We start from the raw sequence: 16,703 nt of genomic DNA, 5'->3' as shown, positions 1-16,703 counted from the left end.
AGATTATATTAAGCTTGAAACAAAAGACAATATTAAAAGATAAAAGGTCGTGGGGAAGCATTTTGCCAGTGATATCGACAATAACCAAAAGAGATTAAAAAAAAAAATAGTAAGATCGAGAGGGATGGACGGAGGGAGAATTGTCGGATTAAGATTATAGATCATCATATGAAGAGAGGGAGAGAGAGAAAAGACATGTAGATAGCTCTTTTGGCGCATGCAATGGAGAAATCAAGAGTTACCCTCTTCTTAGTGTTATTAATTTGAGGATTGTTGTTTCAGTTTAAACTTTACAAATCCAACAATTAAATCATCATCATCATCAGTACGCCTGAATGTTTTGACAAGTTATTGAGTAATTTAGGTCAAACAATTGTTGTTTATAGTTGATGATAAAAATATATGGAATTAATTGGATTGAGTTCTTAAGAGGTTATATTAATAAAATGTTTGTGGAAGAATGTCTTCTTCTTCTTCTGTTTCTCTCTTATATTACTAATAAAATTGAATGGCGGACTACCGTACTAATTTGTTTTTGTCTTGTCACTCTGCATCAACACATGGCCTTGTGAGCCACTAATTAACTCCCTTTCAAAAGATCATCACATAAGTCCAAAACAAATCTCTTCAGGTCAGAGATTCACTCTGCATCAACACATGGCCTTGTGAGCCACTAATTAACTCCCTTTCAAAAGATCATCACATAATTCCAAAACAAATCTCTTCAGGTCAGAGATTCACTCTGCATGCAGTTTGAAATAATCAATCCTTCTTCCCACATGGATGGCCCTCCTACTGATCACCCACCACATGGCCCTCGTCAAAGCAAGTACTAAGTGACTTGCTCTAGTCTCTATATAAATAAACTCCAACTCAACCGAAAACCACACCATCTCCTTCTCTTTCCTCTATTAATTACTAGTATCTTCTTCCCTCAAGACAATTTGTCCAACAATGTTAAAGTTTGGCAAATCAAAGCAAAAACCGAGTTCCAAAAAACAACCTTCACAAGCCTCACGAAATAGCAATGATTTTGAAGATCGAGGGAAAGAGTTTGACTTTACTGATTTATCAAGTGATCTTCAAAATTTAGGTTGTGGTAGGTATTACAGTTCGGTTATGATATCTAGGAGACAGAGAAGGGTTGATGTTAAAATAATTAACGAAGATGTTGAAGAAGATCAATTCCAATCTCTCCTAACCCAATGTGTCACTACGGCCCATCCAAACGTAGTTGAATATTTGGGTTATGTTAACGACGGTGCCACAAGGGCAATCGTTCAAGAACTTTTGGAGGATGACACTGTTGAATCTCGTCTTCGTAGCGGGCGAAGTGAATTCCCGTGGGATAAGAGAGTCAAAATAGCCAAAGGAGTGGCCAATGCTTTAACTTACACGTGCCGTGCAAATGTGAATGTATGTGTGAAATCACGTGACGTCTTCATCACTCAAAATTTTGAACCCAAGTTGAAAGTTGATAATAGTATTTTAGAGAATCTCAATTGCTCACCAACTCTACAATCATCCTTGGAGGCTTATGCAGAGTTTGTCTTAGAATTGATCACACGGGAACGAACTGATTCCGACGACACAAACATTCGCGTATGGGTATGTATAATTGTTGTTTTAAACTTTCAAGACAAAAAATACATGTTATAAAATTTTCTCTCATTTTTATAAAAATTAAACTCATTTTGTAGGCACGGCCATTAATTGAAGAACAACCTTCATCATCAGATGTTTTGTTGGACCCTATCTTAATCGGGAAGATTCGCCCTCAGATTTTGTCAAGGGTGTGTCTATTGATTAGGGAATGTTTCGATGGAGGAGATGCTACCTTTGAAAGGTGGAGTTTGGCCTTTGGCGTTTGACTAGTGGAGATGTATTAGTTGTGTTTGTGTCGTCTAGATTTGGTTGAGTAATTATTATGCTTTAATTAATCGTAGGGGGTCAAGGAGGGACTATGGGTGTTGGTGGTCGGGGGCTTGGGAACCTTGGGGGGCGGGGCGGTGCGGTGGTGCTGGGTGTATTTTTTTTTTGTTGAAGTGGTGCTGGGTGTATTGGTAGGAGGGTGGGTGGACAATGATGTAACAACGATTTCCGTTTTTTTTTTTTTCTCTATATTTCTGAATGAATCTGTGTTTGTGTCCAATTTTATTACTCTCCATTTATTACTTTGTTTTATTTTTTATTTTTTACATCAAATATATTGAAAGTCTCTCTCTCTCTCTCTCTCTCTCTCTCTCTCTCTCTCTCTCTCTCTCTCTCTCTCTCTCTCTCTCTCTCTCTCTCTCTCTCTCTCTCTCTCTCTCTATCTGTCTATATGCAAGTGCAACACCAAGATTTCCTAAATAACTTTTCAAGATCTCGAGGATTAGTGGGTACTGAAGAAACTTTCTTATTAATAATGTGTTGCACCTATAAGAACTCTGTATATTACTCCTAAACAGTGACAAATCCAAATCCAAATTTCCCACCAAATTTCAAACAACCCAATAAAAATATATATATATATTTTTTTTATAATTACAATTATCATTTTTGGATGTTTTTACTTGAAAATTTTCAAATAGCCCAAGTATATGGCTGTAATTTCGCATGAGGATTTCTTGGTTTGGATAAGTGAGTCATAAAACTAAAAAAATAAATTAATAATTAGTAAGTTGTTTAAATCTAATCCGATTTATTTTCTAAGGAATATACACAACTAACTAATCATTCCCTAAAGAATAGGTAAAAACTCCACTAATTCATATTAGGCATTGACTTGCTCCACTAATCACTAACTCAGATAACTCATTATTATTATTATTATTTAAATGATGAACTCTTCTTTAATTGGAATTGTCTCATTTCTAAGTTCAATTGAATTTTCTTACAAAATGGAATTTCTGTATGTATTTCATCCTACTTGGTTTATTTTCTATTTATAAATTTCATCTCTTTGAAATGAGGTTTTAAGGGATGTTTTGATCTTATGTGGTTCATATTATGGGATAGAAAAATAGCAATTACTCTTAGAGAATCATTAGGGTTTATTTTCTTATTTGAATTACTTACAATTAGAAGAAAAGAAGTATCCTAAATCTTAAAATAGTTTTGACAAGAATGCATATTTGAAAGTTAAATTTCCATTTATTTATATACTTTTTGGATTATTGTTCATATTCTCACTAGTTCCTTTAAATTTCTTGACAGAAAATGTTGGAAATTGAAAAAGAGAATGACAAAAGAGAGAAAACAATTATGTGACAGGGTAACTTGGCTCAATCTTCCTATAGATATCTTGGTCACAATCGCAAACCTTTTGAATATTATGGAGCTTATTGATTTTAGTAGTGTATGCAAACAATGGCGTATAGCATCTATTAGGACTTCCTTGTATGTTGAAAGGAAGTATGACACATGTTTTGTTTTATACTATGATGATGAGTCTCCTATGTGTACTATCCAAGAACAAATAAGTGGAAAGAAATATAAAAGATACTTGCCAGATTTGGAAGGTGGGAAATGCATTGCAACCAAAGATGGTTGGTTACTGGTATCGAGAAAACAACATTTATTCTTTTTATGTCTTTTTTCTCGAGTAAAAATATCACTTCCAAAATATCCTCATAAAAAAAATTTAGATGGTCTTATTGCTACATTTTCATCTGCACCCACATCTCCAGATTGTATCGTTTTTGTAGTTAACAAAATAGTGGACAGGTCTAAATGTGGTTCAAAGCTAAATTTGTTAGATGTGCTAAAACAAGGAGAAAAAAAATGGAGTACAAATGAACTTGATATTAGGTGCGGTCCGTTTTGGGGCTGTTACCAGGAGGTTAAATTTCTATATTGGTTGGGTACGACTTTACATGTTTTTTACAACGACGATACAATTGTTGCTTGTTCTTCACAAAATGAGAACTCAACTCTATTCACAAATTCAGGAGTATACGAGAGTGAACAACAATTTGGAATACATGAGGATGATTCCATACTTTCATCCATATTGTTACATAAGACTGTTGCTCCTATTTCAGTTTGTGTTTGTGGGACACAAGTTATTAGCCCAATCTTACCGTGGGTAGCTTTTGGCGGTGACTATTGGTATTTCGGTAAAGAAGAGAAAAATGGTTGCTTAAATGTCGTCTGGATTGATCTACCGTTCTTCAAATTTCATCCAAATAAGTGTTGGTCTCTATTAGAATAACTCTATATATATATGTATATAGAATAATAGACACAGAGTACTATTATAAGCATGAAAATAAATTTCTTTCCTTCATTGTTAACAATCTATTATAGTACTTATATATGGCGGAATGTGGAGGTTTTGTATTGTGTGTGTTTATTATTTAAATCAAAAAAAATTTTGATTCAGGCCAAATGAAGAAGGCTTGATCTACTTATGGTCCATTTTTGTTTTTGTTATGTTCCGATTTTTTCCTCCGCATATATGATTTATAAATTACTACGGATAATTTTAGTTGATTGATAAATTGTTATGGGCACGAAAACAAAAAGGTACAATTTTTAACGACTTGGAAAGCATATTCATGTTTAGTTTTTCAAGCGAAGAATGGCGGACGATAAAACATTCCACAGACACAACTATCATGCAATTCAAAGGGCGGGCCAGTAAATGTTCTATAAGAAGGAGAAAAATAACAGAGTTCGAATCCACTTTTTATTACATGTGCATCACGTGGATCTCATATCTTTATTTTGGTTAGAAAGGACTTCTTATATTTTTTCCCACAGCGAGCAATTATATTATTGATTTTTTTATGAGATATATATTATTGTTTGCTCTTCACAAAGTTAGAACTCAATTATATATCACAATTTCACTAGTATATGAACTATAATTTCAATAGTTCGTGAATCATTTTGAACAATCTTCTATATAGATGCATAACCAAAATTGTGGGAGAGTGTTGCTACTATTTTAATATGGGGGACACTGAACGATAGTTATCTTACCGGCGGTAATTTTGAATGAGGATTTTTAGGGGTCGCAATAACAATAAGAAAATTAGTTGCATAAAAGGGGAAATTTCATCCTTAATGAGCAAGAATATTAATTTATTTCACTCATAATATATATATTTTTTTATCCTATGTGGGAGATCTTGCATTGATGCAGGCGCATCCGGGCCAGGCCCGCGAAACCACACGTCCATGGCCTAGTCGGCCAAGCTAGTAGTTTAGAAAGAGTCCTTAGTAAGATTCATAACGAATCCAGATTTAGGAAGTTACATTCTTCTAGTATTTTTATTATTTAGGAATTAGGAAAGTCTAGTTTGAGTCTATCTAGGAAAGTCTAATTTCCTATAAAAGGAAGTCCAGTCTGTCTTTATTTCATATATTGAAGAGAAAACCCCCCATTGAAGTTATCAAAGTTCATGACAAAGATAAGGTTTTTTTGGTTGAGCAACACATGTCCGGAAGAATCTATGAAGATTTCAATACACTGCAATGGAGACTCATTGATGAAGGTAAGCAATCCATAGATATTTGGGCTATATTGAAAAGCATCCTCAGGTATGATTTTCTTCCTCTCGATGAATATTTGTCTTATATAGAAACAAAGATTGAATCAAGAAGACAATACTCCGAAGTTAATTCTATCTTTGTGATCAATGATATTGAAGAAGTTCTTGACAAGATGAACAAAATTCTTTCAATGGCCGACGAAAAAGAAAGAAGTAATTTTTTTTCTTCAGACCTAAATTCTATTCATGATATGAAAAAACCATGTTCGGACTAATTATTCGATTCATATACAACTCTGGGAGAAGAAATCCTCGTTTCGAATCACAAAATTCTTTCCCTTCGAATTGTGTCATCATTGGGTTTATCTCCTCATAATCATGAACTAATTACAAGTTTTTAGTTTTCTAAATGGAACCAATTGGAATACGCCCATCAAGTATTCGACACAATGTTCCTCACAAATTTTTCACCTACTCATCTGTTTTCATTCAAGGAAGATGTCAATAGGACAAATTTTAGTGCTACACGAAATATTTCCACTACAAAACTGAAATTTTGTCATGTATCAGCTAAGGCAGTATATGTGGGTTCTTTCATCAAAGTAAAAGACGACGATCGATGTCGACATTTATTGGACGTTTATACGTTGGTATTGATTTTGCCAGTATCTTGGCAATATATGATTCAACTTATAGTTGGTGGTATGGTCCAGATTTGTCTTCTACGGATTTTCAGCAAATTTTGTGAAAAGTGGGAATTAAGGATCGGTATGGAAGAATTCATCCTATGTGGGTGCATCGTGTTATTTTCTTCATTGAAACGGTTCGAGACGAATCTTCTGGGGAAAGGGGAGCTGATGCAGGTGTCTGGGCCAGGCCCGCGAACCCACACGTCCATTGCCTAGTGGGCCAAGCTAGTAGTTTACAAAGAGTCCTAGTTTAGTAAGATTCATAATGAATCCAGATTTAGGAAGTTACCTTCTTCTAGTATTTTTATTGTTTAGGAAAGTCCAGTTTGAGTCTATCTAGGAAAGTCTAATTTCCTATAAAAGGAAGCTCAGTCTGTCTTTATTTCATATATTGAAGAGAAAACCCCAATGAAGTTATCAAAGTTTACAGTTTATTTAGTTATTTACAGTTCTTTACAGTTATCTTATCGTTCTTCGTTCTGTTTTATTATCTTCCTTTTAATTCCGATGCGACTACATCATGCATTTAATTTGTGTCTATAAATCCAATTAAAATTTCCAACCAAAACCAATGTATGAAAGATACAACTTAATTTATTTGATTGATGAATTACTGTGGGCACGAAAATGAAACATTACAACTATTACTAACTTAATAATATATTCATGTTTAGTTCTCCAAGCGAACATTGGCAATCGATAAAGCATTTCATGTTTTGTTCTCCAAGCGAACATTGGCAATCGATAAAGCATTTCACAAAAACAACTGCCATCCAATTGCTACAACCACCTGCAACATTCTCTTTGGGCTCTTATGATCTCATGCCAGCGTTGATGCCTACTACTACGGTATGGTTGTTCTCTGCTCTGTGCCTGTGCTCATTGTCGTGGTTACGGTTTGGGTCAGGTTCATGTCCATGTACAGGCCCAACCTTCGGGGGTCAGACTCATTTTGATGGTTATGATTGAGGCCTTGCCCTTGTGGGCTCGGTGGCGGATACCATATGATCTCATTGGGGTTCTCTCAGAGTTAGTTTTTCATTACTAACTGCTTGAACGAGACTTTCAGCTGTTCCTAATGGCAATAAACTACACGCTTGGTAAGCTAAAGCAAACTGCGAAAAACATAACGGTTGTGGCCTCATTGGCGGAACCGTTTCAATTTTCTGGACAAAATTTACCTCGATCATCGCCATTATTACGATTAACAATTTATGTCTTTTTTCTCTATATATCTATGTTTTGATTAACAATTTCTGTTTTTTTCTCTAAATATCTGAGTTAGAATCTCTCTTGTCTAATTTTTGTTCCTCTCCACTTATTACCCTTTTTTATTATCTCTTCATATTTTCAATTTTTTTCGTCAAATATATAAATCTTGAGTTGTTATAGCACGTGAGATCGTGTGTATCTCAAATATTTATTTTGGCTAGAAGATAGTTCATATATATATATACTAGGCATAACCCTCGCCCTGCGGGCGGGGTAATGCCCTTTATGCAATGCAGAATAATAGACGGTATATTTAATTATTTAACTTTTCTTTGTTTTTCACGGTATGAGATCGAGCTGTTGACGGTGGATATAAAAGAGCGGGAGAATTAGATTTGGTACGTGTGAATTAGATTGGGAAAGAATACACCTTGCATTCACACTCTTGTTAGGGTAATATTACAACCAATGAAATAAGTCTTTCTTAACCCACTTATTTACCACCAGTGCCATTGACCCAACTCATGGCCACAATAATACACCACCATATCCCGCTTTCCATGAAACTTAAACGGATTCTAATTCATGCACAACTTCCGTCTTCGTAATAACTTTTTTTTCTTCTTATTTTTGCAGTTTTTGTCAAAATGTTAATTACTTTCCTTGAAATTTTTCTTTAGTTTAGATGGTAAAAAATTAGAAAATAAAAAGACCATAAAATAGATAAAAAAAAATAAAAAATTTAACAATGTTAAACATAATCATATAGTTCATAAATTAAAATTATAGTGTGTTTGGGTGAAGGAATCATGAATCCGCGAATCCATGAGTCATTGGGATTCATGAATCCAAGTAATATTTTTTGATTTGTTTGGCCACTAATAAGAATCCTATTATTTATTATTATTTGTGTATTTTTAAACGTTTATTTAGAAAAAAATATTGGATAAATCTTGTTCCCGAAACTCGTTTTCTCAAGTATCGTTTCATTCGAGAACTCTCTGTTTTCTTCGTAATTTTTTTTCGAGAACCGGTTTTTTTAACTTTTTTCGTAAACAATTTTTTTTGCAAAAATAGTTTTTATCGAAAGCCGTTTTTTCATAAAAAAATTCCCAATTTTTTTTTTCAAAACCAATATTTTTCGGTAACCGAAATTTCATGAAACTTAATTTTTTTCAAGAAAATCGTTTTTTTCTCCCGAAAACCGATTTTTTTCGAGCACTGTTTTTTTCTCAAATTCTCGAAAAAAGTCCTTATGAAGCAAAAAGGTTTTTATAAAATTTCAATTATCGAAAAAATAATTTTCGAAAAAAAAAACGAATTTTTGGTAAAAAAACGGGTTTGGAGGAAAAAATGTTTGTTAAGGAAAAATTTGTTTTCCTGAAAAAATTATTTGGAGAAGAATCGGTTTTCGGAAAAAAAAAAAACTGTTGTCGGAAAAATCGGATTTTGAAAAAAAACAATTTTAATCGGATTTTGAAAAAAAACAATTTTTCTCGTACAGCTCCTTCTAAATCTTCATGTTCTTCGTTGATATTATCCCCTAATTTACGTTCATCGTCTCTCTCACTGTAAATATCATCTTTTTTCTCACTATCAATAGTTATATGTTGAGATTCACCCTCGTTAATGTTGAGAAACGTACCTTTTTGTGTAAGCATGTTTTGGAAGATGCAAAAAAAATTGTTATCGAATACGTTAATTACTTTGAAATTACGTACGAAAGAAGATGAAGAAATATTTTTTTGTATTGTTATAACTAAAAATTGTGTTACAATTTTATATGTTATTACTTCTTTTACTAAAAAAAACTCTCTAAAATAATAGATGAGAAGAAAAAGTAACTCTCCACGCTAAAGAAAAATTTGAAAAAAAGTAATAAATATTTTGACTAATACAAAAAAAATAAGAAAAAGAAAAGTTATTACTAAGATGGGAAGGTGTGCTTTCAACAAAAAAGAAATGGGAAGTTGTGCATGAATTAGAATTAGTTTAAGTTCATGCAAATTGGGATACGGTGGTGCATTATTGTGGCCATGAGTTGGGTCGATGGCACTAGTGGTAAATAAGTGGATTAAGAAGACTTATTTCACTATTATTATCCTAAGAGTGTGAATGCAAGCTGTATTCTTTCCCAATCCAATCCACACATACCAAATCTGACTCTCCCGCTCTTTCATATCCAATGTCAACAGCTCGAGCTCAATGAATCAATCCTCTTATAGTTTTAACTTTTGAGACCAATACTCTGTAAAGATAAGTGTAGCGTTCCAGAGATATAAGATTTAACTTAAGTTATTAATGATTGTTAGACAACAAAACTATTTATTCTAAAAAAAAATCTAGTTTTATCTTATGACACGTATGTGTTACTATAAATGTTTATAGATTATGACTTACTTTTTAAATGTAAGGAGTTTCAAGTCTAGTTGAATGGAGTCCCAAATGTTAAAGAAGAAAAATCAATTCAAACTCAAATTGGGTGTTACAGGGATAAGTATTGGCTGTTTTGAATTTACAGAGACCAGACGCCTTATTATTTACCGAGACATATTTGAGATTTTGAGAAGGTGTGACAAATATACATAAGCAAAAGGTTTATTCCCAACTAAGGGTTTTTTCCTAAACGGAAATCCAAAATTCGCAAGTCATATATGGTTCGAGACATTTAAATTTATTATTGCAATAAAAAAAATAAAAGTATAAAATATACAAATCCGATTTTTCACATGAGAGTTATTGTACAACTGAACAACAAATCGCGCCTGAATATTCCTCATACATTAATTTATTTGAATAAATAATATTAAATTCTCGTATAAATACTAACAAATTAATAATTTTAGTTTAGTTAACAAAATCAACTCGTTTAGAATCTAGAAAAAGAAGAGAGAATACTGTGGCTTGTGAGAAGCTTTAGTGATAGATAGAGAGAAGGAAAAAAGATTAAATACTTTGAAAGAGAAAAAAAAGTCCTTTCACTGGATAGTTTTAAGCTACCAGAAGAGCTCTATCAGAGGTTTAAATTTCGCTTCCATATAATTTATTAGGTAATTAAGTATTGAAATTATTCAGTTATAACAGAGTTATTGTGAGAGTATTGGAATCCAACTGGTGGTCCTATTTGTTATCTAGGACTTAAGTAGTTGTCCTTGGGCATAAGGAGATCGACATTTATTTCTCCTAGTCATATTGATGCTTAGAGTCACTAAGACATAACGCGTGCCTCTGGGACAATGAGATCTAAATATCAAAAAAATTCTTACGAACGGAAATTTGAATTAGTTCGAAAGAGTATCTAAAAGTTGTATAATAAACTAACAATTATAAAAATAAGAAGGTCAAAGAAGAAAAAGAAAAAGAAAAAGAAAAAGAAAAATTAAAGAGATTTATAAGTCTACGGAAACCCCACTGAATATACTTATGTAGATGCTTATCAATTGATTCTAGATTCTTTTGATAGACTTATGCTAAATCGACATATATGCTTAGTTGAATGTAAAACATATTCCAGGAAACTCAGACCGACTTCAAGCCAATGTATTAAGACAACAATCTATTTCCGTCAAAGTAAGATTTGAACAAAATTGATCCATGTTAATTTTTTTCTTCTAAAAAGCCAATCAGCTATGTTGCTCTTACAATAAATGTAGTTGATAAAAAAAAATTCAATGAATAATAAAGAATATTTTCATTGTTATGAAGATAGAAAATTATAAATTTGAGAATTTAAGAACCACATTGAACTGTTCAAAGCATCACAATGCAAAAATTCGCATGTGATCTGGATCTGATGACTTCCGTGAAGTTACCAAATCAAGTCAGTATACGTTCAACTATGTAATATAAGAACTAAGTTGGTGAACACTTTCTAAGCTTCTAATTCGAGATTTCGGTTCCAACTAATTTCGAAAAAACACTCAAGATAAGTTCATCGAGTTATACTAATTAAAAAAAAGGTGGAATAAATTATGGAATGATTTGTACATTTTTATTATGAACACCAACTTACCTCTCTTTTAGCTCATACTCTTACTTGGTCTCTTTCTTTTCAGCTTCAACCAGTTCCGAGTCCTCAATGTTTAAAGTCGAGTATCAAATCAACACTCATATTCATCAATTACCAGTACTAAAATCTTCATACAAAATTACAAGACAACCTATTAATCTAGCTAACAAACTTGCAAAATAAAATGAAAACAGTAGCACAAAATTAGCAAAACCCTTCTAAAGAAAGTACAAACCAACAGGAATAATACTCAAGAAGTGAGCCTCTGAATATTCACTCGATCACTTCTATAGGATGTCTTTTCTAATAGGAAGCCACGCCGCAGAGCAAGGTTGAAGAACCTCTGATCCTCTTTTGTGCCCAACTTTGAAGCATAAATTCTTGTTGCCTGGTATATTGCATTCGCAGACCATTTTTTTAATTTAGTCAAATTAAGCACATATCCTATAGTTGCACTGACGATATGTGTTTTAACTTCACTTGAAAACAACAATACTATGATAAAGAAGTAGCTCAATTACAATTTTTATAACTATATAATATCAATATCCAATTTGGGTTCTGGTGTAGCTTCCACAAGGATGACCATTCAATAAGAGATGTTTTTGAAAATTTTCCAAAATAAAAATGAGTAACTAACAAAATATTTTTTTTTCTCTGAATAAGGTGATTGAATTATAAAGGAAAAGGGACAAAAATGTACAAGCCAAAACGGCGAAAACGACAAAAGAAAAAAGGAAAAAACAGAATGCAAGAAATGAAAAGTAAAAACCCGACACCAACAAGATTACATCGAAGAAATGAAAGCCCCCCAATTCCCCACTATGTCCGAAAACGATCTATATTTACCCCTCGGAATGTTTCGGCTCCAATCAAACACAAAACATTTAGCTGAAAAAATTATATCTTCCACAGTCCCTGTCTTGTCGGAGAAGATTATTGAGTTCCTAGTATTCCAAAGTGCCCAAAGGGATAGCCTTAGGGACCATGTTTATGATCGGATTTCTCCCTTTATACCCTCCCCAAGTAGCCAAGAGATCTAAAACTGAAGCTGGGGTAACCCAAGAAACCCCCAGAGAGACTATGAAATACCGCCATACATTGTAGGATATATCACAGAGAATAAAAAGGTGTGAACTTGATTCCTCATCTTTCTTGCACATCGGGCACCTATTGGGGGTGGAGCAGCCACGCTTTCTCAACAAATCAATAGTAGGAACCCGCCCTAAACACGCCGCCCAAAGAAAGAAAGAGACCCTCTGAGGAACGTTCCGTCTCCACACATCCAGGAAAACCTTAGACTCTCGGCCAGAGAAATTAGACAAAACTTCATAGCAAGACTTAACAGAAAGCTCCTTGCTCTTCGATGCCACCCATTCCCTTGCGCCCGAGCTGTTGGATAAGACAAACCTACCCACTAAAGATATTAACCGATTGAAATCATCTACTTCCCAATCTCTGAGCATGCTTCTCAACGGAATTGACCAAACCCCTTCCACGGAATCAAAGAACTCGGTTATCTTACCCTCCTTGTTCATACATATTCGAAATAAGATAGGAAAAGCCACACGAAGAGGCTGGTCCACTAACCAAGTGTCCTGCCAGAACTTAGTATATGACCCCGAATCGACCTTGATCCTAGTATTAGAGTGAAATGAATCCCAACGCTTGAAAATTCCTTTCCAAACCGAGCAGCCGTAGGTTCCTTTAGGGGGAAGAGAAATCCAGCCACCACTAGCTTCCCCATACTTTTGCCCGATGACAATCCTCCAAAGCCTATTTCTCTCGATCCCGAATCTCCAAAGCCACTTGGATAAGAGAGCGTCATTCATAATTCTGAGGTTTTTGATTCCTAAACCTCCCATCGACTTCGGTCTACAAATCAGCTCCCAAGCTGCCCAGTGGATTTTCTTCACCTCTTCTCCCGAATTCCACAGAAAGTTTTTGAAACTCTTTTCTATATGTGAGACCACGCCGATGGGCATCGAAAAGAGGGAAAGAAAATAAATAGGAACAGCTGAAAGGACGACCATAATCAAAGTAACCTTACCTCCACGGGAAAGAGTCTTAGCTTTCCATGAAGAAAGTTTCACCGATACTCTCTCCAAAATTGGATCCCAAAGCTTTCTCGATTTGTACCCATGGCCTAAGGGTAGCCCGAGATAAGAAGTAGGAAGGGATCCTTTAGTACATCCGAACAACCTAGCTAGAATATCTAGCTCCTCTACCTCACCCACCTCGATCACTTGGCTTTTAGAAAAATTAATCTTCAAATCTGAGGCTGCCTCATACCAAATTAAGATATCCTTGAGCTTCATGATTTGGGGACGACTAGCTTGAAGAAAAAATAACGTGTCGTCCGCGAACTGAAGATGAGAGACCATTGTTCCTGCTTCTTTCACTCTAAAGCCATCTAGCCACCCTTTACTTTCCCCAATAGAGACAAAATATTAGCAAAACCACCAACTAAGAAGCAATAATTTTTTTTTGTTGAACAATCGTAGACCCTAAAAAACATCAGAAGCTTACCTATAGAGATTTTTTTTATCTTTTTCTCTTACATAATTGATAACTTCATATTGGCAATATGTGAGGACCAACATCCTTTGACATGAAACCTTCCAATATTCTTGATTCTTCTTCATCCACTTTTTCCTTCAATTTTTGAAAAAGTAAATTTAAGTCCTAACTCAAGAAAATACAAAACTATAACTAATGAAATCAAGAAAAAGGAAACCAAGTTGCATTTAAATTATGTGAGATGGCGGTTTAGTTTCAGTTGGCGGTTGGTGAAGAGAGGCGGTTTTGGTTTCCAAAATTGAGGTCGGTGGATGCATACCAAATTGGTTTCCAGAAGTGAGGTCGGTGGATGCATACCAAATTGAGTTTCCAATTTTTGGTTCAATTCCCACTGGCTTATAATAATATAAAAAGGGGGTTAAGTGCTTTGTAACAACACACCACAACATCAACAACAAACACAACAACTCTTCTTTAGAGAGCTAGAGAGAAAGCAAGTGAGAGAAATTTTGCTCATAGTTTTGAGCGGTGTTTAATTTCTCGGTCGTCAAAGATTTAGTATAGGAGGTTATTTTCTATACGGTACCATCTTGGGATGAACTTGCGGGTTGTGTGAGTCGCCTTCATCTTTCAATAAAGATTTCTTGTTCGGTCGAGGACGTAGGCTTTAGGCCGAACCTCGTTAATTCTGTTCGCATATTTAGTTTTGGCATAGTTTTTCGATTAATCTTCATAATCGGATCAATTTCTAGGATAGGTTCGATAGCTTCCGCAACTTTTAGTATTAACAATTGGTATCAGAGCTTCGCGAAGGTGACTATGATTGTTGTGTATACATCAAGAAGCTTCGCGAAGGTGACTTTATTTATCTCCTTTTGTATGTAGATGACATGCTTATTGTTTCTCGAAGCATAGTGAAGATAGATAAGTTGAAATCTCAACTCAGTCAAGAGTTTGAGATGAAATACATGGGTGCGTCAAAGAAGATACTGGGAATGGAGATTAAGAGAGAGCGGTCAAGTAAGAAACTGTACTTGAATCAAAAAGGTTACATCGAACGAGTAGTTTCTCGATTCGGGATGCAGAATGCGAAGGCGGTGTCAACACCTTTGGCACCACTTTTCAGGCTTTCGGGAAGACAGTCTCCCACTACTACGGTGGAGAAAGATCATACGGATCGTGTACCGTATGCTAGTGCAGTTGGCAGTTTGATGTACGCTATGGTGTATACTCGTTCGGATATTTCACAAGCGGTCAGTGTGGTTAGTAGGTTTATGGCAAACCCGGGGAAGACACATAGGGAAGCTGTAAAGTGGGTCTTGAGGTACTTGAAGGGTACTGTTGATACGGGTTTGTGCTTTGGTGGAGACACATGTCAAGTAAGCGGTTATGTTGACTCAGATTATGCTAGCGATCTAGATGGAAGACGATCTACTACTGGTTATATATTTAGGGTACATGGTGCTCCAGTTAGTTGGCGATCGATGTTACAATCTACAATTGCGTTATCTACTACGGAGGCTGAGTATATGGCTATGGTCGAGGGTGTGAAGGAAGCATTGTGGTTGTGCGGTCTTCTAGATGAGCTAGGGATTAAGAAGGAGAGCGTAGATGTATGGTGTGATAGTCAAAGTGCGATCCACTTCGCGAAGAATCAGGTCCATCATGCTCGTACTAAGCATATCGATGTCAGGTATCACTTTGTACGAGATGTCATAGAGGAGGGTGATGTTTCTCTCATGAAGGTTCACACAGATGAGAATCTCGCGGACATGTTAAAGTGGTGACGTGTAGCAAGTTTCAGCATTGCCTGGAATTGCTACAAACCGGTTCGTGTTAAGGGTACGTAGGCAGCCATGATCATTTGTTGCAGTCGGATGAAGTTACAAGAAGCAGATATATCTTACAAGAAGTATCATGGTGTTCGTCCAAAATTTGAAGTATATCAAATTGTGTACGAGGTGGAGAATTGTGAGATGGCGGTTTAGTTTCAATTGGCGGTTGGTGAAGAGAGGCGGTTTTGGTTTCCAAAATTGAGGTCGGTGGATGCATACCAAATTGGTTTCCAGAAGTGAGGTCGGTGGATGCATACCAAATTGAGTTTCCATTTTTTGGTTCAACTGCCACCGGCTTATAATAATATAAAAAGGGGGTTAAGTGCTTTGTAACAACATACCACAACATAAACAACAAACACAACAACTCTTCTTTAGAGAGGGCTAGAGAGAAAGCAAGTGAGAGAAATTTTGTTCATAGTTTTGAGCGGTGTTTAATTTCTCGGTCGTCAAAGATTTAGTATAGGAGGTTATTTTCTATACGGTACCATCTTGGGACGAACTTGCGGGTTGTGTGAGTCGTCTTCATCTATCCTTCAATAAAGATTTCTTGTTCAGCCGAGGACGTAGGCTTTAGGCCGAACCTCGTTAAGTCTGGTCGCATATCTAGTTTTGGCATAGCTTTTCGATTAATCTTCATAATCGGATCAATTTCTAGGATAGGTTCGATAGCTTCCGCAACTTTTAGTATTAACAAATTACCATAAACAAATTATTGTTATACTATAGATTTAGCAGTGAAATGACCAGAATTGCAAACCTAAACAATAACAACAACAACATCGTAACTAAAAGGATTCAAATGAAACTGAAATAGATAAAGTAAGGGGGTATACATACATAGAGAAAGAGATAATAGTTTAAGAAATTTGTAGCAAAAATTAGATGCTAATTTAAACTGTGTTATGAAAATCACCTTCCTGGAAAGCCAAATCAGTTCAAAGACCATAATATCGGC

At 35.0% G+C, this 16,703-nt stretch overlaps 1 long non-coding RNA gene across 1 annotated transcript; it reads left to right on the top strand.

Annotated features, from left to right (window-relative positions):
• Positions 1–886: 886 nt before the first annotated feature.
• Positions 887–2,152, top strand: LOC147536000 (uncharacterized). The gene is made up of 2 exons (XR_015225684.1): positions 887–1,608; positions 1,701–2,152. It is a non-coding gene; the product is annotated as an uncharacterized LOC147536000 (long non-coding RNA).
• Positions 2,153–16,703: the final 14,551 nt, after the last annotated feature.

This window comes from Eschscholzia californica, unplaced genomic scaffold, assembly GCF_041429995.1.
Source record: "Eschscholzia californica isolate CP2 unplaced genomic scaffold, dmEscCali1.0.p SCAF_5, whole genome shotgun sequence".
Lineage (NCBI taxonomy): Eukaryota > Viridiplantae > Streptophyta > Magnoliopsida > Ranunculales > Papaveraceae > Eschscholzia > Eschscholzia californica.
The sequence above is the reverse complement of the archived record's forward strand: the minus strand, read 5'-3'. Positions and strand labels throughout refer to the sequence as shown.